Genomic DNA, 25,511 nt, shown 5'->3' with positions numbered 1-25,511 from the left:
TGAGATTGAGCCTAAGCATATCAGGATTTAGATTCTTTTGATCTAAGATCAACTAGTGATATTGACTTGGAAAGATACAACGGTAAGTATTATAATATCTTGACTAAGTTCAATATCGGTCCAGTCCAATGCATACTCCATACATTCGACACTAGTATACTTTACCAATGTTCTGGAAAGAACATAACACTTACTCCTAGTGTAAGTATACTTCATCCCTGATTATCACATCAGTGTAAATCCAAAACACTGATGAAACAGGGACTTAGTCTTTTGAATCATATAATCACAATCACATTCCACTGTGTTGACATTACTGTAATTGTGAATAAATATATGTTCTGGACTTAACTGATTTTGTGCATATATTAAACCATAAGCATGAAAAATACATGTTAACATAAATTACTTCAAATCTCTTAAATTGATAACCAATCAGCTTAGATTGTAATGGGTTTTATTTAGGGCACAAAACCCAACAAACTCCCACTTGCACTAACATAAAACAAGTTGTGCATTCCAATCAATCTGTTGTCTTGATCTTCAAATCAAGTGTAGTATATTTGACTCCACCCAAATTTCTGGAACCAAGTTCATAAAATATTATGAAACATCCTTTACTATATGCTTTACCCATCAAGGGATACTGAAATCTTTACTGCTTATTAAGTACATCTGAATAAACAGAAGACATATCTCTCATACTTTAAAGGTTGGAACTGAGATAATACAGTGTATAATTTTCTTCAGTAGAATAACTTTCTGGTAATTTTGAATTTACAAAGTTACATATATATATCTTCACTGATGGAGCTTGAATTATTATAGATGGGTTTTTACACTCTTCTAGAATAACTCCTCCACCCCCAGAGTAACCACCATCTCAAATTCTTAATGAGTTGGTGTAGATATGAGGATTACTAATATAAAGTTCCTTCATATCTAACAAATAGGTCACTTTCATAAATCTTTCTTGACTGTCCCCTAATGTTCCTTATTTGATTACATCTCAGATGGCTCCCACTCAATAGTAGATGTCTGGTTAAATTGTACTTTTAACCTCTCACTATTGTTATGAGGGATATCTAGTTATGACTTATTATCTTAGTCTGAAACTATAAGTTTCTTTAAGACTAAGTCATCAACATAGCAATCTAGTATTTGAAGTGTAAAATACCTGCTAGAGATAAAGCAATCAAATTGAGATACCATAAAATGCTATGAGGATTAGAAATCTTTGCTCAAGTCATTCGAATAGACTATGCAAGAATTCTTGCATCTTATTCTCATAATTCTAATAAGTTATTTCTATCCACATGAATGGTTAGATTTACTTTCTCAGTAGTGTTCTGAAGTTCCTATCACAAGTGTCAACCAAATTAAGATGGGTAAAGAATTTTAAAATTCTCCCACTCAATTAAGGTAGTGTGATACATTATCAAAGAACTTTATTGGTATCATTTTCTATTACAACAGTAAATATAAATTGGAACATATAATCAAGATCAAGGATTTATTCTGATAATAGCTAATTCATTATATTACTTCCATGTTTAAAATTATGTGTCACAAAGAGTACTGTGGTATATAGTCCACCCCTAAGTATATATAGAGATTATGATCCACTCCTAAGGGATATGGAGATCACGGTTCTCTAAGTGTTATAGAGATTATGTGGAGTTTCGAATATAATCCAGAGTTCAATAGATATAAAAGATCGTTGAACTGCATATTATTCTTAACTTTTTCTCCACCCCTATCAGATCAAAAGATCTTTTTATTAAACAAATTCTTAATAATGCTTTTAGAATTAACAATTATTCACAAACATAGAAAATAATTTCTAGTGTTTATGTAGTAAAAACTCTATGAAAAGTTTAAGATACTATAGAATTTGTATCGATAATAAAAAACACATGCACATACAAACATATAAATATAATTGGTAATTGATACATAAGAGAAAGAACATAAAGCTCAATTCATAAATTTGAATTTATTTTGAAAATAGAAAACTTTATTATAAAACCTTTAAAAAAAATGTTTGCAATAATATGAAAGAAAATAGGGAATAAAATCCCAAACTAATAATTGAAATCCAAATTGTTCTTAAACTGAAACAATTAATTCAAAAAAAAAAAAAAAACGAGCTTCATCTTTATCTTGGACGAACTCCACCCCTTGTCCAGCTTTCCGATTCAACTCGCTAATATAACAATTGAGTTCAAGCAGCTTGGGCTGTAATAAGAAGAAAAATAAATACACAAAGGTTAGTAGTGTTGGAATTATTTTACCAGGATCTTGGATCTACTCACAAGTATGTTGATTTAACAACCTAAATATGAACTTCTAAAACGATAGAATATTAAACACATAAAAGTAAGAGAAATCTTACATTGGGTGCAGCGGAATATATGTCTCCTCCCACTTAGATCTCTAATCCTTGATTCCTTTCTGTCGCAGAGTATAATCAAGATCTGAACCCGAATGTCCTTCTGTGTTGATTCTGAATTCTACACAGCCTTCCTCACTATGATTGAGGTATTACTTGATGTGTGTTGACACTACTCTATCACTTAGAGGATTTCGAAAAATAGAGAAGGTAGAGAGAGAGAGAGTGGCGGCTTCAAGATGAATTTGGAGTGAAAGAAAATAATGTCAAAGTGTGTCTAGAACCTGAAGCCTTTACCTTCTATTTATAGAATGTTGGATATATTTTACCAGGATCTAGATTTACTAACAAGTATGTTTCATTAACATCCTAATATGAATCCTAAAACAATGAAATAAACACATAAGAGTTTAGTAAACTTTACATTGGGTGCAGCAGAATATAATGACTCCTTCCGTTCAGATATCTAGCCCTTGATTCCTTTCTGTAGCAGAGCATTATCAATATCTGAACCTGGATCTCTTTCTCCTTCCTTTGATGCCGAATCTCCTTCTTGTTGGTTGAGATACCACTTGATGTGTGTGGGCACTCACTGATTCACTCAAGGAATTCGAAAATAGAAGAAGAAAAGAAGAGGGAAGTGGCGGCGAGAAAAATTTCTGTGAAGGAATGAGATGTATCATCTTTTCCTGAAGCCATCACTACCTATTTATAGGTAACCACCTAGGTTTAGGTTAGAATTATTTGGCATTAAATAATGAAAAAATAAATGATAAAACCCTATAAGTGTGGTCGGCCATGGGCTTGGATAATGGGCCTCACTTATGCAATTTTGCTGTTTTATCATTTCTGCATCTCATTTTCTCAAAAACGCCAATTTTCAAATTCAACCATTTAAATACCAATTCTAATTATTTAATAACTAAAAATTAATTATTAAATAATATTGTCATTTAATATATTTATTAATTAGACATATAAAGTCTCTTAATTAATAAATAAACCTAGAATCTCTTTTCTTTACAATTTCGCCCTTACTTAGTGAAAATTCACAAAGTAGACATAGTCTAACTTTAGAATTATAATTGATTAATCAAAATCAATTATCTGAGTCTTACAAGCAGTATGGTCTCAACTAGTATGGGGACCATGGGTCTATATATTCGAGCTTCCAATAAGTAGATCAAGAATTTATATCTTAAATTCACTGACTTATTAATTCTTCGTTGAATCCACGCATAGAACTTAGAATTGCACTCTCAGTATATAGAACGCTCTATATGTTCCGCGATATAGACACGTCATTAGTTATCCATTGTTATAACCCTAATGTGATCAATGATCCTCTATATAGATGATTTACACTGTAAAGGGATTAAATTACCGTAACACCCTACAATGTATTTTATCCTTAAAACACTTAACCCTGTATAAATGATATTTCAGCTAAGTGAAATGAGATCTCCACCATTTATTTTCGGTTGGTTAAGCTCGAAGGAAATCATCCATTACTTTCTATTCGCCAGATAGAAGCTATAGATTCCATATTTACGTTAGCGCTCCCACTCAATTGCACTACCGTGTTCCCAAAATGTTGTATCACCCTGACCCAAAAGTAGGCTTAACTAACAAATCAAAGAACACGAATAACACTCTTGAGATTGAACCTAATCATATCAGGATTAAGATCATTTGATCTAGGATCAACAGGTGATATTGAATTGAATAGATATTACGGTAAATTCTAATATATCTAATCATAGTTCAATATCGGTCCCTTCCGATGTATACTCCATACATCCGATGTTGGTAAACTTTGCCAATGTCCTGGAAAGGACATAACACTTATCAAAGGTGTAAGAATACCTATCGCTGATTATACCATGTCAGTCTAATTCCAGTGTTCTGACAAATTACGGAATAAACTTTCGAACATATAATTAAGATTACATTCCAATGTGTTGACAACACTATAATCATTAACAAATTGATATGTTCTGGACTTAAATAGAATTCATACATTACGTACATATAATCATGAAATAAATCATGTGAACCATGCAACATTAAATGTTATTTCTGATCTATATTAATAAGTAAATTTGATTATATTGAAATGAGTTTTATTTACGGCATAAAACCCAACAAACTCCCACTTGCACTAATATAAAACAAAATATGCATTTCAAATAATCTCAACACCTTGATATACAAATCAAGTGTAGTAGTAGTAAACTCCTTGTAATAGGATCTGAAAGGTTGAGTTAAACACAACCTTTTCTCCGCCATTACTCTTCCTTAATCACAAAATCATTGATAATGTGAAATTCCTCTCTATATGTCTACTCTCTTGGGATACTGGATTCTATACCTTTGGCAACTACTTCTTGGTTATTCAGGAAGTAACACTAGTAGTTAAGGCAATTTGGAATGGTGCCACAGTTGTATAGAACTTTCCTTACACTGAATAAGTACCTTTCCTGCAACTTTAACATTCAGTCCCTTTCTGGTAGACCTATAGACTTCAGATAGGTTTTTACAATTGTCCAAAATCACTATTCCACCCCCAGAGTAATCACTATCTTACCAGCAGACTTTTTAACATAAAGGCAAGTCTTGAAATCTGATGTGGTGTAGTCTAAGAGTTTTAAGCACACTCTTATTGACTAACATATAGTTCCTCTTCTTAATCTTAAGATTTACTTGATTGTCTTCTAATGTTCCTCTCCTGGATTAAACTGATACTTACTCATTACTCCCACTCAGCAGTATGTGTCTGGTCTAAGGCATACTAAAGCATATCTGAGACCTCTCACTGTTGATATAAGAAATTGTTTCATGGCTTTATCTTTTCTGGAATAGTTGAGACTTTTCCTTAGATAAATAAAATCTATGCCTAGAAGTCGAGAAGCTTCTATAGATTGCCATTAGAAAGAAAATGCTTCAGCATCTTACGAAAGTAAGTTGCTTGCATTAGAGTAAGTAATTACCAGGTATACCATAAGCCACAGGTTTAGATAAACTCAAACCTATAATACTAGGAACATGAAGTTTTGTTAAGTCCATTAAATAGACTTATTAACAAAAGTTTCCTTTTATGTCCTTGTAATAGAAAAATTTAGGTTACTCCATGTGAATGGATTAAACCATAATTCTCTTGGCTTTTCTGCTGGAAATAATTTTACCAAGATCTAGATTTACTAACAAGTATGTTGGATTAACAACCTAATATGAATTCTAAAACAATGAAAATAAACACATATAAAGTTAGAAGACCTTACAGTGGGTGCAGCGGAATAATATGACTCCTTCCGTTCAGATCTCTAGCCCTTGATTCCTTTCTGTAGCAGAGCATCACCAAGATCTGAACCTGGATCTTCTTTTCTCCCATTTTGATGTAGAATTTCTATAGTCTTCCATACTATGATTGAGATACCACTTGATGTGTGTGGGCACTACTCATCTCACAAGGATTTCAAAAATTCTCTCTCCTTTCTCTCTTAATTTTGTGGCTGATAGCATGCAAGAGAAGAGACACAAAGGTTGCTTTATATAGGGAGAAGGGAGAGCACAACTTTCCAAATAAAACAGTTTCCTCTTTTACTGTGTAATTGATTAACTACCTTATTTAGTGTGATCCACCACTTTCCTATTATAGCTAGGCTTTGATTAGCAATTACATGACAATTAAAAATAAAATAATAATTGGGAAACACAAAGGGAGTGCTCGGCCATAGACGGAATATGGGCCTCACTTGGATTTTGCAGTTTCCTCAATTTTATTTCAATTTCTCCAAAAATGCCATTTTTCCAATTCTAATCATTTAAATGCCAAAACTAATTATTTAATAACTAAAATAGATTATTAAATAATATTGTCATTTAAAATAATTATTAATTAGACATACAAAGTCTCTTAATTAATAATTAAACCTAGAAAGCCTTTTTCTTTACGATTTCATCCTTAAACTGTGAGAATTCATAAAGTAGACATAGTCTAACTTTTAGAATTATAATTGATTAATTAAAATCAATTAACTGAGTCTTACAAGCAGTATGGCCTCAACTAGTATGGGGACCATGAGTCTATATAACCGAGCTTCCAATAAGTCGAACCGAATTTACCAAGTAAATTCCCTAACTTATTAATTCCTCATTGAATCCACACTTACAACTTGGAATTGCACTCTCAGTCATATAGAAACGTTCTATATGTTCCACGATATTGACACGTCATTAGTTATCCATTGTTATAACCCTAATGTGATCAATGATCCTCTATATAGATGATTTACACTGTACAGGGATTAAATTACCGTAACACCCTACAATGTATTTTATCCTTAAAACACTTAACCCTGTATAAATGATATTTCACCTAAGTGAAATGAGATCTCCACCATTTATCTTCGTTTGGTTAAGCTCGAAGGAAATCATCCTTTACTTCTATTTGCCAAATAGAAGCTATAGATTTCATATTTATGTTAGCGCTCCCCCACTCAATTGCATTACCGTGTTCCCAAAATGTACGTATCACCCTGATACAGAAGAAGGCTTAACTAACAAATCAAAGAACATGAATAATACTCTTGAAATTGAGCCTAACCATATCAGGATTTCGATCATGTGATCTAGGATCAACTTATGATATTGAATTGAATAGATGTTTACGGTATGTTTCAAAATCTAATTCAAAGTTCAATATCGGTCCATTCCAATGCATACTCCATGCATCCGATACTGGTAAACTTTGCCAATGTCCTGGAAAGGACATAACACTTTTCCAAGGTGTAAGAATACCTATCGCTGATTATACCATGTCAGTCTAAATCCAGTGTTCTGACAAATTAGGGAATCAACTTTTGAACATATAATAAAGATTGTATTCCACTGTGCTGACAACACTATAATCCTTAACAAACTCATATGTTCTGGACTTAAAAAGAATTCATACATTATATACATATATAATCATGAAATAAATCATGTGAACCATGCAACATAAAATGTTATTTCTGATCTTTATTAATAAGTAAATCTGATTATATGAAATGAGTTTTATTTAGGGCATAAAACCCAACAAACTCCCACTTGCACTAATATAAAACAAATAGTGCATTTCAAATAATCATTAACACCTTGATATACCAATCAAGTGTAATAGTAGTATACTCCTCGTAATGGGATCTGACAGGTTGAATTATACACAACCTCTTCTCCACCATTACTCTTCCTTAATCACAAAATCCTTGATAATGTGAAATTCCTCTCTATATGTCTACCCTTTTGGGATACTGGATTCTATACTTTTGGGCAACTACTCTTTTGTTATACAGGAAGTAACCCTAGTAGTTAAGGCAAGTTGGAACACTGCCACAAATGTATAGAACTTTCCTTAGACTGAAAAAGTATCTTTCCTGCAACTTTTAACATTCAGTCTCTTTCTGGTAGACCAAGAGATTTAAGATAGGTTTTTACACTTCTCCAAAATCACTACTCCACCCCCAAAGTAATCACCATCTCATCAGCAGACTTTCTAGCACACAGGCTAGTCTCGAAATCTGATGTGGTGTAGTCTAAGAGTTTCAAAACCACCCTTATTGACTAACATATAGTTCCTCTTCTTAATCTTAAGATTTACTTGATTGTCTTCCAATGTTCCTCTCCTGGATTAATCTGATACTTACTCATTACTCCCACTCAACAGCAGGTGTCTGGTCTAAGGCATACTAAAGCATATCTGAGACCTCTCACTGTTGATTCAAGAAATTCTTTCATGGCTTTATCTTCTCTGGAATAGTTGAAACTTTTCCTTAGATAAATAAAATCTATATCTAAGAAGTTGTGAAGCTTCTATAGATTTCCATTGGAAAGAAAATGCTTCAGCATCTTACTAAAGTAAGTTGCTTGCATTAGAGTAAGTAATTTCCAGGTATACCACAAGCCATAGGTTTATATAAACTCAAACCTATAATACTAGGAACAGGAAGTTTTGTTAAGTCCATTGAATAGACTTATGAACGAAAATTTCCTATCATGTCCTTGTAATAGAAAACTTTAGGTTACTCCATGTGAATGGATCAAACCATAGTTCTCTTGGCTTTCTTCTTAGTTGCTTATCTTGACAATCCATTACTTGTTTAAACTCACAATGGATTTTAATCACTAGTGTCTTCCAAGTTATAAGAAGGTGAGTTCCTAGAAACTCTCCCACTACAACAAGGTACCTTGAACTATGTCAAAGAAAACTAAATGGTATAGACCTCTTCAGTTGTGTTAAGACAACAGAGGCAGTGGGATCATCTTGTAAAATAAGATGATAGAACACTTTTGGAATCAAGAAAAAAAAATATCTCCTTTATTTGCTACTTTATTTTCAGACTTAGTCATTTTCTTAGAAAAGTAGTATTTGTTTAAACAAATACTTTCTTGTCTAATGACTATGGGACGCTCCACCCCTAATCACTTAGAATAGCTAACAAACATGCAAACCATGGTTAGCAGTTCTAGCTTTTCTTGAGATTTCGATTAGGTCATCCATGAATCTAGTAATGATTTACATTAAGTATACAACCATTACATCATTCTGAAATTACCATATAAGGATTTAGGCAACAACTAGTAACTAATCATCAATATGCAACTCGAATTTCTGGGGAGGTAAGTTTGGATATAATTCAAAATCAAATTAATGATCTTTGAACTGCATATCTACTAACTTTTTCTCCACCCCTATCAGTTCGCAAGATCTTTAACCACTTACCTTCACCATTGCTAGAAATTCATGAAATTTTTCAAACATTTCAAATTTCTTTTGCATAAGGTAAAATCTAGAGTGATCGTTTTAAGAATACAACGAAAACTCATATCCACCCCTGAATGTACATCCATCTGCGAATGAGATGAAATTACTTTCAGTGGATATAGGCATATTAACTCTTTGCAGAGAATGATCTTGTCAAAACCACTATGAACAAGATACAAATGCCTTAGATTTATAAAATATGTAGTTGTATCTTTTGATGACTTAAGTTACATCAACATCAAAGAGTTCTTTGAATAGTGCAAGTGGATTCTGGTCACAGAATACTAAACTCATACAGTTGAATCCATTGAAAGAAAATGGTTATTAAACACTTGTGAAAGTGTAACTGTATAATTAGTAATTCTCTCTTGGACCACCACAACTAATCTAACTCTATGATTTGCCTATACAAGTAGGAGATATCTAAGATTGAGGATTTATATCATTTAGGGATAGAATTCCGGGAATATAATCATATGCGTCATCTAATTTCTTAAGAGAAAATAAGACTTTATATGATTTATAGACCATTCATCCAATGATATGTCTTTAAGCTGATTCGAAATGAATAAGCTAAGAGGAATTAGGATAATTTCGTTTTAAATAAGAATCCAACGATGCTCCGATTAGCGAGAGTCAAAGTAATCTTATTTATACAATCTTCTTGTTTCATATTGTAAAATACTAGTCTAGGGTGTCATCAATTGATGAACAACTAGATGTTGTATTTACAATATTTATCTTTCGAGATCTAACACTATTATGTTAGTCTAATGGTGAAAATCCATTAGGGATTTATCTCAATACAAATTCATACACAATTCAGAAATTATGAAGCATATAGCAAGTAGGAACGACAAGTGAAAATACTAAAACATACAATCCTAAATAATTTCCAAGGTTTTCAACAAACTGATATCAGTGTCCCGTTTAGGCGAGAGTCAAAGCTATCATTCATTGAATAGAGTTGCCAGCTCATCTAAAATGTCAAACATTCTAGCAACCTTTTATTCGATCAAGATTGGAATCCGCGTTGTCCCGTTTAGGCGAGAGTCAAGGCTATTCTATATTATGAGCTTCCACCATTGTTTCATATTCTTGCAAGTCTTATACAGTCGCCACCATTAGGGTGGTCATAAACTATATAAAAAACTTACAAGATTACTTATCTTTCGAGATTAAACGGTGCTAACTTGCTAATGAACGTTCCTCCATTAGGGAGGATTACTCACTAAAACAATAGCTATGTAAAACCAACAATGGAGATCGAATATCCTTATAACAAAAAGCTCATTATTTAATGAAGGGTTGTATTTTCTTCTAATATTTATTTTAATCCATTTATTTTAAATATATATTTATTTAATTAAAATTTCCAATTTAGAATCAAAAATTCCAAATATAAATTTTAATTTAATATTTATAAATTATACTTAGATAGATAAATAACGTGAATTATTTCCATCTTAGTAATAATTTCCATAAATATTTAGAAAATTATTCAATTTAAGTTGTTTCAAAATTAATTTGAATTAATTTCGAACTCAAATTTAATTTTCTATAAATATATATTGTATTTTCGAAAATGCTTTAAAATAAAATAAAATAAATCCTGGAAAATTACTCTAATTTTATGTTGGCCCAAAATTAATTAATAAAAATTAATTTTCAACAAAAAATATAATTTTCCTATTTAATTAAATATCTAAGAAAAATTTCAAATATTTAAGTATCATGATTAAAAAATCAACTTAAATATTAATTTTCTATTTAATTAAATACACTAGAAAAATACTTCAAGCAAAACAGATAATAACTATCTAGACTTTTCATAGACTAATTAATTCAATTTCTAATTATTATATATTTTAGTTCATTTATTTTAATTAACCATCAAATGAAAAAGTCACTGATTTAAGTTAGTCCAAAATTAAATAAATAATTTTCAACTTTAATCTATTTTTCAAATAAAATTCGAAATTTCTACATTAAAGAAATATAATTTCGAAATTTTGGGAAATGATTAATAAAATAAAATAAAATATATTCTGAAAATTATTCAAACTTAAGTTATTCTGAAATAAGATTCCAAACTTAAAATAATTTTCAACTTTAATTAAATAACATGAAAATAACAATATTAAAGTATCATGATGAAAATCAACTTAGATATTGAAATTTTCAATTTAATTAAATGTATTAAATTCAAGAAATAAATAATTAAGTAAAGAGGAAACTTAATTATTAATTCTAGTTTAATACTAGGAAAATATTCTAAACTTAGATTGTACCAAAATTAATTATGAGACAACTAATTTCACAATCAATGATATTTTCCTATTTAATATTAGAAATAATAACTAGTACTAGAAATAACTGTCTAGAATATATCATTGACTAAGTGTTTTTCTAAAATTAACTTTAAAATATTACAATGAAAAATAAATTTCATATATTTTAAAAGTTAAGTATGTTGCTAATTCAATTTTAATTAGGTTAGACTAATATAATTAACCTAATACAATTATTTAAATAAGGCAAATGGGCCTTCACAATTGGGGTAGCTCATGTGAGGGGGAGCTGGGTTCAGTATGTCGTACCCACTTCTATGGCCCCCAACTCTCACACAAGGCCCAAAAGAGAGGAATTTAACCTTTCAATAAATAATTGTTATTCATTGAATAAGCCCAAATCTAATTGGGCCTAAATAAATTTTCTTATGTCAAAATTTATTTTAGCAACCTAGTCCATTTACTTAGTAAAAACTTAAATGGGCTCCCTATATGCATCTAAGCCCAAAAGCAAACATATAGGCTCACATAGGTCAAATGATTTGGATGGACCCTATCATGTTACTAGGTTTACACAGATGAAAGAAGTACAAAATTTACCTGTTACAAATTATTTATAAGATCTATCGTCCATTGGATTATGATTAAAATCAGATCATTGGATCATGATCTGTCAACAAGTTAATCATAGCAATTTAGATCAGATAAATAATAGGTTTGTTAAAAAGTTTTGAATAAACAATATAAACAAACATTGTCCATGTAACAGATGTGAAAACAAGATATTAATATAATTAAATTATTATTCTTAAACTAACCAAATAAAGGAAACTAATTTTAAAATATCTAGGTTTATTTGAATCAAAATAAATTAAATATTTAATAAGATCAATGATTTAAAAGGAAAGAATCTCCAATATCACTTTCAGATCTTACAATTTAATAAAATAAACCAATTTTAAAATAGATTTGGTTAAATAATAATTACCATAATTATATGTCAAAATATCTCAAATTAAGCAATATTCAAATCTCTACAAAAATATCTATGTTATTTAAATATTTAAGATATGATTTATAAATTTCTAATAAGGAAAAAAATGATAGATATAGAAAAAATATCATTTTTATACTTATAATTTATAAATAATTAAATATTTAACAAAATAACAAATTTTTGAATTTGAAAAACATTATGGTAAGTATATCTATAAAAATATCTATGTTAATTTCAAATTTATTTATTATTCAATTTGTCATATAAGATAATTTTAATATAATATTTTAAATAAAAAGACGAATTTATCTTTTAATTTAAAATATCTTAAATATCAAAATATCTAATCTTATAATTAAATAATAAATAAATATTAAAGAACTTAACAAATTTTAAAATCTGCCCATAATAGGAAATATTTAAAAATTGGAAACAATCCAAAATAGAAATATTTAAAATTTGAAAAATTCCAAATTGAAAATATTTAAAATTGGAAACATTCAATTTAGAAATATTTAAAATTGGAAAAATGAATTTTGGGAAACAATCCCATGGTAAAATTGGATTTTTGGGGAAAAATCCCAAAAATCGCAACTTTTTGGGAAAGCTGGCAGCAAGGCTGCACGAGCAGCCCAGATAGGCTGCAAAACCAGCCTTGCGCGCGGGGACAAGGGGAATTGCAGCCCCATCTGCCGAGAAAACTCGGCGGGCTGCAGGATTCCCAGGCGAGACACACGGGCGTGCTCCTGAGTGATGGACCGAGGTACGCGCGCGGATGGGAGGTTGTCCGAAGCACCTGGTGCACGTGTGCACCTAGCTTCCACAGCCATCATTCCCGATTTTCCAAAAATCATATCTTTCTCAATTTTTATCGGAATCGAGTTCCGTAAAAACGAAAATTGCTCAATTTTTCACAAGGAATCCAAATAAAATATTTCCACAATTGAAAAAATATTTTTCATGGAAAACGAAACTGTACAACATCAACATTCATCAAACAACACATAAACCAACATGAAACCATCCAAATCAACACAGAAACATGCAATCATCGTTTTGATTCATATTACATGAAAGTAAATCATTACCATGGCTCTGGTGCCAGTTGTTGGAAATAATTTTACCAGGATCTAGATTTACTAACAAGTATGTTGGATTAACAACCTAATATGAATTCTAAAACAATGAAAATAAACACATATAAAGTTAGAAGACCTTACAGTGGGTGCAGCAGAATAATATGACTCCTTCCGTTCAGATCTCTAGCCCTTGATTCCTTTCTGTAGCAGAGCATCACCAAGATCTGAAATTGGATCTTCTTTTCTCCTCTTTTGATGTAGAATTTCCATAGTCTTCCATACTATGATTGAGATACCACTTGATGTGTGTGGGCACTACTCATCTCACAAGGATTTCAAAAATTCTCTCTCTTTTCTCTCTTAATTTCGTGTCTGAGAGCATGCAAGAGAAGAGACACAAAGGTTGCTTTATATAGGGAGAAGGGAGAGCACAACTTTCCAAATAAAACAGTTTCCTCTTTTACTGTGTAATTGATTAACTACCTTATTTAGTGTGATCCACCACTTTCCTATTATAGCTAGGCTTTGATTAGCAATTACATGACAATTAAAAATAAAATAATAATTGGGAAACACAAAGGGAGTGCTCGGCCATAGACGGAATATGGGCCTCACTTGGATTTTGCAGTTTCCTCAATTTTATTTCAATTTCTCCAAAAATGCCATTTTTCCAATTCTAATCATTTAAATGCCAAAACTAATTATTTAATAACTAAAATAGATTATTAAATAACATTGTCATTTAAAATAATTATTAATTAGACATACAAAGTCTCTTAATTAATAATTAAACCTAGAAACCCTTTTTCTTTACGATTTCATCCTTAAACTGTGAGAATTCATAAAGTAGACATAGTCTAACTTTTAGAATTATAATTGATTAATTAAAATCAATTAACTGAGTCTTACAAGCAGTATGGCCTCAACTAGTATGGGGACCATGGGTCTATATAACCGAGCTTCCAATAAGTCGAACCGAATTTACCAAGTAAATTCCCTAACTTATTAATTCCTCATTGAATCCACACTTAGAACTTGGAATTGCACTCTCAGTCATATAGAAACGTTCTATATGTTTCACGATATTGACACGTCATTAGTTATCCATTGTTATAACCCTAATGTGATCAATGATCCTCTATATAGATGATTTACACTGTACAGGGATTAAATTACCGTAACACCCTACAATGTATTTTATCCTTAAAACACTTAACCCTGTATAAATGATATTTCACCTAAGTGAAATGAGATCTCCACCATTTATCTTCGTTTGGTTAAGCTCGAGGGAAATCATCCTTTAGTTCTATTTTCCAAATAGAAGCTATAGATTCCATAATTATGTTAGCGCTCCCCCACTCAATTGCATTACCGTGTTCCCAAAATGTACGTATCACCCTGATACAGAAGAAGGCTTAACTAACAAATCAAAGAACACGAATAATACTCTTGAAATTGAGCCTAACCATATCAGGATTTCGATCATGTGATCTAGGATCAACTTATGATATTGAATTGAATAGATGTTTACGGTAAGTTTCAAAATCTAATTCAAAGTTCAATATCGGTCCATTCCAATGCATACTCCATGCATCCGATACTGGTAAACTTTGCCAATGTCCTGGAAAGGACATAACACTTTTCCAAGGTGTAAGAATACCTATCGCTGATTATACCATGTCAGTCTAAATCCAGTGTTCTGACAAATCAGGGAATCAACTTTTGAACATATAATAAAGATTATATTCCACTATGCTGACAACACTATAATCTTTAACAAACTCATATGTTCTGGACTTAAAAAGAATTCATACATTATATACATATATAATCATGAAATAAATCATGTGAACCATGCAACATAAAATGTTATTTCTGATCTTTATTAATAAGTAAATCTGATTATATGAAATGAGTTTTATTTAGGGCATAAAACCCAACAAACTCCCACTTGCACTAATATAAAACAAATAGTGCATTTCAAATAATCATTAACACCTTGATATACCAATCAAGTGTAATAGTAGTATACTCCTCGTAATGGAATCTGACAGGTTGAATTAAACACAACCTCTTCTCCACCATTACTCTTCCTTAATCACAAAATCCTTGATAATGTGAAATTCCTCTCTATATGTCTACTCTTTTGGGATACTGGATTCTATACTTTTGGGCAACTACTCTTTTGTTATACAGGAAGTAACCCTAGTAGTTAAGGCAAGTTGGAACACTGCCACAAATGTATAGAACTTTCCTTAGACTGAAAAAGTATCTATCAACACTCTATGATGCGATTTGGTCCCAACGACCCAATAGCCTTGATAAACTGATATAGACTCGCATGTCTAGGTTCTATCAGCTCGACATGCGATGTCTACAAGAGGCGATTACCTAAGAACGCAGGCATTCCAAACGTAATGATAACCCTGTGAGCTCAACAACGAAACATGAACAGTCAACCCGCAGATGCGGAAGATGCATACGTTGATGGACTTAGTAACTGTCATTCATTTATTAATGTTAACGTTGCTTGGGTTTAATTATTGCAATTCAATATGTAAATAATGGATTAACAATGAATGTGATCCTTGTGTAACCGATTGGACACCTGCTTTGTATATAAAGGGGTGATCCACCATGAAATGGCACCTACGAATCCTTTGCTACAGTGGACTAAGCAGATCATAATCTGACTGAACCACTATAATTCTCTGTCTTATTGTTATTTTCCAGCCTTCGTTGATTGTTTCTCATTCCTAGTCGAGTACTCGCCATTCTAGGTTGAATACTCGCACTTGTCTTCCCACATAAATTTCTTCTTGTTACTTATAATATTATATAATTTGGTGTTGCGAAATTCACTCGACAACATTTGGCGCCGTCTGTGGGAACGACTAAGATTTTATTTATTTCAAAGAAAAATACCATCATGGGTGGAAATCATGCAAACGGAGGAGCTAACAACGGGTCCATCAACATTGGGACGATGAACGTACCGTTATCGGGAACTGAAATGCCACCTGTGGACGTCATTAACGGCGGAGTAGGGAGAAGCAACATTAGACCTCTCAACTGGTTCCCAGAAACGACCGACCCTCAAGTCGGGGACACATCCACACCACCAGCAACCATGCATTTTCCCCCTGTCACTCCGGCAGTGGTATCCGAGGGAATCATCCAACTCACCACTGATCAATATATTGCGATTCAGGATCAACTGAGCGCGCTACAGGCCGAAGTAGATGGACAAAATCGAGCCCGACGCCCCCCTCGAGTTCCTGCTACTCGCACGGATAACCCTCAGGTAACAACTTCTAGACGTCATACTAATCGTGTACGCAGGGAGCGGAGAACCAACCCTGAAGGTTTGGACCTGAACCATCCAATGTCGAGGGATCAATCCGCAAGGTATCCAAACCAAAGCACACAGGTTGATGAAGACCTTGAACGACGTAATCCTCGTTGTCGACCGTCAAGAGACAACGACGCAGAGTCAGCCTCTTCGTCATCGCACGGTCGTACACCAAGTAGATATACAAGGTCCGGCTCTGTACAGACGCAACAGGGAGGACATTACCAGGTACATCGGGGTGATCTGCGTGATCACCTCAACGCAGTTTTTAGGGCACGTTCTCGCGCCCCTCGTAATACTGAGACACTCCGTGATCCCCATGCGGACGATCAGGGTGTCAACACTTATAATAACCCGCCTACCGCGCCGATCGCGATCACTGGGATCAATGTCCCAGCAAATCTCACCGCAGTAGTTGCAACTCCCACGGTTGTAGCAGCCCCGACTCCTGCAACTGGAGGGATCGACCAGAGCATGCTTCTGCAGGCTTTGAAAATGCTCGAGCAGCAACGGAAGCCCATATACAAGTTGCATGGTACCTCGCCCTTCACTACAGAAGTGCGACAAGCTCAACTTCCAAAGGGGTTTCATCTATCTGAATCCCTCAAGTATAAAGGTACTTCTAACCCAATAGATTATCTTGAAAAATTCAATACTATAATGGAAGTGGATCACGTACCACAGCTCGCAAAATGCCGTATTCTTGCGGCAACACTCGAGGAAAACGCCCACGATTGGTTTACCCAATTGCCTGAGGCGTCGATATCGACATGGAAAACCTTCATCGACTTATTCCTCACACATTTCCAGGCCACAATGACCTATAGGCCACCTTATACGACTTTGGCCAACATCAAACAAGAACCTGGTGAGTCTTTACAAGACTATTTTAAACGGTTTAATGCAGAAGTAACAAAAGTCGAGAAGGCTCCCGAGTCTTCGCTTGTTTGCATGCTGATAATAGGTATCTTGCCGAGAACCGACTTTTCAAAGGAGTTACAAGCTCGAAGGCCCGAATCCTTAGTCGAATTCTTCGCCATGGCCAAACCGCACAAGAGAATCGAGAATTCCCTGGCGGAGTTAGAGAAGGGAAAAGACAAACGCCGATCACCAATACCGCGTTCACGATCTCGCAGTCCCCGAGGGAAGAACTCCAGGGGCCGAAGCCCAAGGAGACGTAGCCCGCGGAGACAGCGAAGTCCGAAGTTGGCCAAGTCTCCTCCAAAGAAGGAATCCTCGCCGAAAAGGAAAGGTGGACCTCGTTTCGTCAACTATACTGAACTCACAGTCCCCCGAGACCATATCTACGCAATCGAAGAAAGAAACAGAGTCTTCAAGAAGCCGCCCCCCATCATGGGAAATCGCGACAGAAGAGACCCCAAAAAATTCTGTAAGTACCACAAGGACATTGGTCATACTACCTTTGAATGTTGGGTCTTGCAGGATGAAATCGAGGAGCTAATTCGGAGAGGGAAGTTCGACAAGTATAAGAAGAGCGAGGAAAGTCATCCCCAAGCGGATGACAAAGGAGAAAACCAGAATGCGAGTGGCTCCAGAACACCTCACAACATCCTAACTATTATTGGAGGACCCCATATCGCAGGGGACTCTCACAAGTCACAAGAGCAATATGCCAGAGAAGCTAAAGAAAGGCCGTTCACCAATGTCAACAATCTTAGTGAGCGGCCCGAGAAACTTTTCAAGAAGGAATGCGATGACATCACCTTTATGGAGAGTGATGCAAGATGGGTCCATCACCCGCATTCCGATGCACTAGTCATAATCGCCAATATTGGCGGGGATAATGTCCATCGCATACTCGTCGACAATGGGAGTTCAGTGAATCTGTTGAATTTCCAAGCATTCAAACAAATGGGGTTGCAGGAGAAGGATCTGCGACCTGTGACGTCGAGCATCTATGGTTTTACAGGCGACGTCATAACAATAAAAGGAATGATCAAACTCCCAATCACTTTGGGAACTGCCCCAGTGACAGCCAAGTCAATGGCTGACTTCGCAGTAATCGACCAGTACTCAGCATATAACACCGTGATTGGTCGACCGATCCTGAAGGAGATGAAGATCATAACCTCGAGCTATCATCTGACAATGAAGTTCCCTACTCCCGCTGGAGTAGGTTCTGTGCGGGGAGTCCAAGCAGATTCGCGGGAATGCTACAACACAGCAGTTAAACTCGTAGAGAAAAAGACGGTAAATGTTATCTACCTTTTAGAGGCACCACCTCCTCGCCAGGAGATCCTCAGAATCGAGGAAGTGCCGCACATAGATGAACCAGACTTGGATCCAAGAATTCTCGATCACACCGCCGCAGCCCAAGCCGCGGAAGACACTATTGAGGTACCTATAGATCCTGTAGATAATAATAAAGTTTTGAAAATTGGTTCTAAATTAAATTTTCAGCTGCGAGAACAATTAACGACCTTTTTAAAGCAAAATCTTGATGTTTTTGCTCCGAAACATTCAGATATGGTCGGGATATCCCTGCAAGTCATGTGTCATCGCTTGAACATTGACCCCGAGGTGCGAGGTGTCCGACAAAAGCGCCGCAAAATGGACCCCGCGAGGTACCAAGCGCTAAAAGAAGAAGTCGACCACCTCCTTGCATGCGGCTTTATACGAGAGTCATTTTACTCCAACTGGTTAGCGAACCAAGTACTCGTGCCTAAGCCTAATGGCTCATGGCGCACATGTGTTGACTTTACAGACCTAAACAAAGCCTGTCCCAAAGACAACTTTCCCCTTCCTAGCATTGACCGGCTTGTTGATGCCACTGCAGGTCACCAACTCTTGAGTTTCATGGACGCATACTTGGGATATAATCAAATCCCGATGTATGAACCAGACCAGGAACACACCTCATTCATTACTGATCGAGGACTATACTGTTACAAAGTGATGCCTTTTGGTTTAATAAACGCAGGTGCGACTTATCAGAGGCTAGTAAACATGATGTTCGCAGATCTCATTGGAAAAACCATGGAGGTATATGTTGACGATATGCTCGTAAAATCTCAACATGCGAAGGATCATATTGCCCACTTACAGACCATGTTTGACATATTGCGACGGTATAAGATGCGGCTAAACCCTCTGAAATATGTCTTTGGAGTTGGCTCAGGGAAATTCCTTGGTTTCATGGTTAATCAGCGAGGAATAGAGGCCAATCCTGCGAAGATTAGGGCATTGGTGGAAATGCCATCACCAACCAAGCCAAAGGAAGTTCAAAGCCTCACAGGTAAAGTCACAGCCTTAAACTGCTTTATATCCAGATCTTCTGATAAGTGCAAAGAGTTTTTTCAGATTTAGAAAGGCAACAAAAAGTTCCATTGGACCGAAAAATGCGAGCAGGCTTTTCAAACCTTAAAAACACACTTGGGGCAACCTCCGATCTTGTCAAAGCCAATGACCGGTGAAGTCCTGTCCATCTATTTAGCAGTGTCGGAATATGCGATTAGTTCGGTACTAGTACGCGAGGACCAATGACGGCAACACCCGGTGTATTATGTCAGTAAGCGATTACTGGATGCCGAGACGCGCTATCCCCAAATGGAAAAGTTAGCATTTACCTTGATAACATCGTCAAGAAAATTGCGACCTTATTTCCAGGCTCACAGCATCGAAGTTTTGACAAACTACCCCTTAAGGCAAGTTCTAGCAAAACCAGAGGCATCGGGGAGATTGTTGAAGTGGGCGATGAAGTTGAGTCAGTTCGACATCAAGTATAAACCAAGAACTGCGATAAAGGGGCAAGCCTTGGCGGATTTTATCCATGAATTCCCCAGCACCGAGGTAGCACTCATAGAAGACAAAAGCGACATTGCTATAGCGAATAGAGAGATGTGGACATTGTACGTCGATGGAGCCTCAAATAGCGAAGGCTCTGGTAGTGGGATCTTGTTAATCAGTCCCAGTAATTTTAAGGTACATGTGTTGGGTTTTATGCCCTAAATAAAACTCATTTCAATATAATCAGATTTACTTATTAATATAGATCAGAAATAACATTTAATGTTGCATGGTTCACATGATTTATTTCATGATTATATGTACATAATGTATAAATTCATCTGAAACCCTTTTCACATACTTGATCCTGTTTATTGTGCCGTCAACACATTGGAAAGTAAACATGACTATGTGAATAAAGTTTCCTAGATTTATCAGACACAGGGTTTTACTGATATGATAATCTACAACAGAGTTTACTTGCATTTGGAGAAATGCTATGTTCTTTCCAGAGCATTGGTTAAAGTAAAGCTCAGGTTGGATGCATGGAGTATGCATCGGAAGGGACCGATATTGAACTTTGACTTAGATTTATTAAACTTACCGTAATATCTATTCAAGTCAATATCGCCTAGTTGATCCTAGATCAAATGTTCTTAATCCTGTTATGATTAGGCTCAATCTTGAAAGGCTATTCGTGTTCTTTGATTTGTTAGTTAAGCCTACTTTTAGGTCAGGGTGATACGTACATTTTGGGAACACGGTAGTGCAATTGAGTGGGAGCGCTAGCATAAACATGGAATCTATAGCTTCTATCTGGCGAATAGTAAGCAAAGGATGATCTCCTTCGAGCTTGACCAAACGAACATAAATGGTGGAGTACTCATTTCACATAAGCTGAAATATCATTTATACGGGGTCAAGTGTTTTAAGGAATAAATACATTGTAGGGTGTAACGGTAATTTAATCCCTTTACAGTGTAGATCATTCATATAGAGGATCATTGATCACATTAGGATTATAACAATGGATAACTAATGATGTGTCTATATGGTGGAACATATAGAGCATTCTATATACTGAGAGTGCAATTCTAAGTTCTATGCGTGGATTCAACGAAGAATTAATAAGTTAGTGAATTTTAGTGCTAAATTCTTGATCTACTTATTGGAAGCTCGGTTATATAGACCCATGGTCCCCCCACTAGTTGAGATAATATTGCTTGTAAGACTCATGTAATTGGTTTTGATTAATCAATTATAATTCTCAAATTAGACTATGTCTATTTGTGAATTTTTCACTAAGTAAGGGCGAAATTGTAAAGAAAGAGTTTATAGGGGCATATTTGTTAATTATGATACTTTGTATGGTTCAATTAATAAATATGATAAATGACAATATTATTTAATAATTATTTATAGTTATTAAATAGTTAGAATTGGCATTTAAATGGTTGAATTTGGAAATTGGCATTTTTGAGAAAATCAGATACAAAAGGTGTTAAAATTGCAAAATTGCAAAACCCAAGGCCCAATCCACTAAGGCATGGCCGGCCACCTATTGTGTGTGTTTTAAATTGATTTTTTCATTATTTTAATGCCATATAATTCAAACATAACCCTAGTGGAATGCTATAAATAGATAGTGAAGGCTTCAGAAAAATAAGACTTTTCTTCAGACTTTCTGAATCAGAAAAAACTGAGCCATCTCTCTCCCTATCTTTAGCTGACCACTCTCTCTCTTCTTCCTTAGAATTTCGAAATCCTTAGTGTATGAGTAGTGCCCACACACATCAAGTGATACCTCAATCATAGTGAGGAAGATCGTGAAGAAAGATCATCAGTAAAGGAATTTCAGCATCAAAGATTCAGAGAAAGAGATCCAGGTTCAGATATTGATAATGCTCTGCTACAGAAAGGAATCAAGGGCTAGGTATCTGAACGGAAGGAGTCATTATATTTCGCTGCACCCAATGTAAGGTTTCCTAAACTTTATATGTGTTTATTTCATCGTTTTAGAAAGTTCATATTTAGGGTGTTAATCAACATACTTGTGAGTAGATCTAAGATCCTGGTAAAATAATTTCCAACAACTGGTATCAGAGCCATGGTAATTGATTTACTTGCAAGAAATTTGGACTTTAAAACGATTGTTTGTATGTTCTTTGGATGGTATCATGTTGTATTGAGTGTTATTTGATGATTGATTGATGTTTGTGAAATTTTCGTGAAAAATAATTGCGATTTTATCTCTGGAATTATTTTTATTGGATAGTATTGAAAAAATTAAGCAAGTTAGCCTTTTACAGAACTTAATTTGGATTTTATTTGAATTAGTTATGATTTTTTGAAGATTTGAAAAAATCGGGGCTGTGCTGATATTTTCCTGCGATCGCAAATCTGTCCGTACAGTTTCGAATTTTTTTGTTTTTCTTCGATTTTTCATGCTTTTTCATGGAATTAACTTCCAATTTTTTGTATAGTTTTGTATTTATACTATTACTATTCCTAATTCAATTCTAATTATCATTTTGAATTAATTTAATATTTTTTAAATTTAATTCAAGATATTAGTGTAATTTGAATTTGAATAGAATTAGTATCTATCTTCTTGCTTAAAAATCTATCTTATTTTTAAATTTGATTATATTTTTTTAAATTTAAGTTCAGATTTTATAAGATATTTATAAAATCTTTTAAGATATTTTTTAAAATATCTTATCTTTTAAGGTATTTTTAATTATATCTTATCTTTTAAGATTTTTTTTTAAAATTAAATCTTTTTAGATATTTTGACCTTATTTAAATTTAAAATAAGATATTTATAATCATGTAATTTTAAATAGATGTAAGATATTTTGCTAACTTTTAAATTTTGTTATTTTATTTATTTAAATTAAATTTAAAATCTGAAAAGATATTTATTTATCTTTTCTAATTTTTTATTTAATTTTTATTTATAAAATAACATTTAAAATTTAAAAGTAGTTAGCAAATTTTTGAATTGATATTTAGGTTGGTTGAAACCTAATTTTTCAAAATTGTAGGTTTAATTTTAAATTTAATTTTTTTTTAATTTTCGAATTTTTTCAAATTTTTTTTAAAATTTTCGAAATTTTTTTATTATTTAATTAATTATTTTCAAAATTAAATATTTAATTTAAAATTAAATAAATCCTACATCCAACTATCCAGCTAACCTTGTTGCATGAGTATGTGTTTTAACTTGTTTGTAAGTTTTAAAAACCTATTATTACTTGATTGCAAATAGTCATGGTTACTTTTTGCCAGATCTAATGATCTGATGGCTCCCTTGGTCAAGATAATAATTTGTAACAGGTATAATTTACAATCTTCTTTCATCTGTGTATGACCTAGCAACATGATAGGACCCATCCAAAGTGTGCCTGTGTGAGCCTATGTGTTTAATTTTATTATAGATGCATATAGGTTAATGTTGCTAAAATAAATTATCATAGTTATTGATAGAATTTATTTAGGCCCATTTAGTTTTTGGGCCTATTCAATTAATAACAGTTGTTCTTATTAAGGTTAAATTCCTCTCTTTTGGGCCTTGTGTGAGAGTTGGGAGCCATAGAAGTGGGTACGACATACTGAACCCAGCACCCCCTCACATGAACCACCCCAATTGTGAAGGCCCATTTGCCTGATTTGAATGACTGTACTAGGTTAATTAAACTAGTTTAACCTAATAAAATTGATTAGCAACATAATTAATTTCATTTATTTTGAAATTAATTTAAGAAAATTATAGTTTATAGAATTTTTTATTCTAAGCTAAACTATATGTATTTTCTTGTATTTAATTAAATATAGAATTATAACCATCTAGATTTTTTCTGGAACTTAATTTAAATTTTTCATTAAATATTCTTATTTAAGTTGATATTTAGTTATCTACAACTAACCAACTTAAATCTGAATATCTTTTGAATTTCAAATTTCAAAATCAAGTTGAGGAATTTTAGGCATTGGTTATTAAGATTCTTTAGATATTTTTTAAGTTAATATCTTTTCGAATATTAACTTAAAATGGAATATTTTCAAATTAAGTGGTTACAACTTGATTTTTGATATTTAATTAAATTTAAATTTGAAAAATATTTAAGTTCTAGATTTTTTCTAATACAACTTAAATTAGATATTTTTTCAAATTTTGTGGAAAAGATACTTAGTCAAATAAGATATTTTCTAGATAGTTATTTCTAGACTACTTATTATTTCTAATATTAAATAGGAAAATATTATAAATTGTGAAATTAATTATTTAATTAATTTTGGTACAATTTATTTTAAGTATATTTTTCCTAGTATTAAACTAGAAATTAATAATTAAGCCTTCTCTACACTTAATTATTTATTTCTTAAATTTAATACATTTAATTAATTTGAAAATTAAATATCTAAGTTGATTTTTATCATCATACTTAAATATTTCTTTTTCATGACATTTAAGTAAATAGAAAATTATTTTTAGTTGAAATTTATTTTTTCAACTAAATTTAAATAATTTTCAAAATATATTTTTTCTTTATTTTATTAATCAATTTTCGAAATTGCATTTCTTAAATGCTAGAATTTCGAATTTTATCTTGAAAAATAGACTAAGTTGTAAATTAATTATTTATTTTAATTAATTCTTGGATCAACTTAAATCAATGATTTTTTCATTTATTGATTAATTTAAAATAAATTGAATTAAAGTATATTATTAGAAATTGAATTAATTAGTCAAAGGAAAATCTAGATAGATGATATTTTTACTTGAAGTATTTTTCTAGTGTATTTAATTAAATAGAAAATTAATATTTAAGTTGATTTTTATCA

This window comes from Cannabis sativa, chromosome 4 (genome assembly GCF_029168945.1).
Source record: "Cannabis sativa cultivar Pink pepper isolate KNU-18-1 chromosome 4, ASM2916894v1, whole genome shotgun sequence".
Taxonomy (NCBI): Eukaryota; Viridiplantae; Streptophyta; class Magnoliopsida; order Rosales; family Cannabaceae; genus Cannabis; species Cannabis sativa.
Note: the sequence above shows the minus strand (reverse complement) of the source record.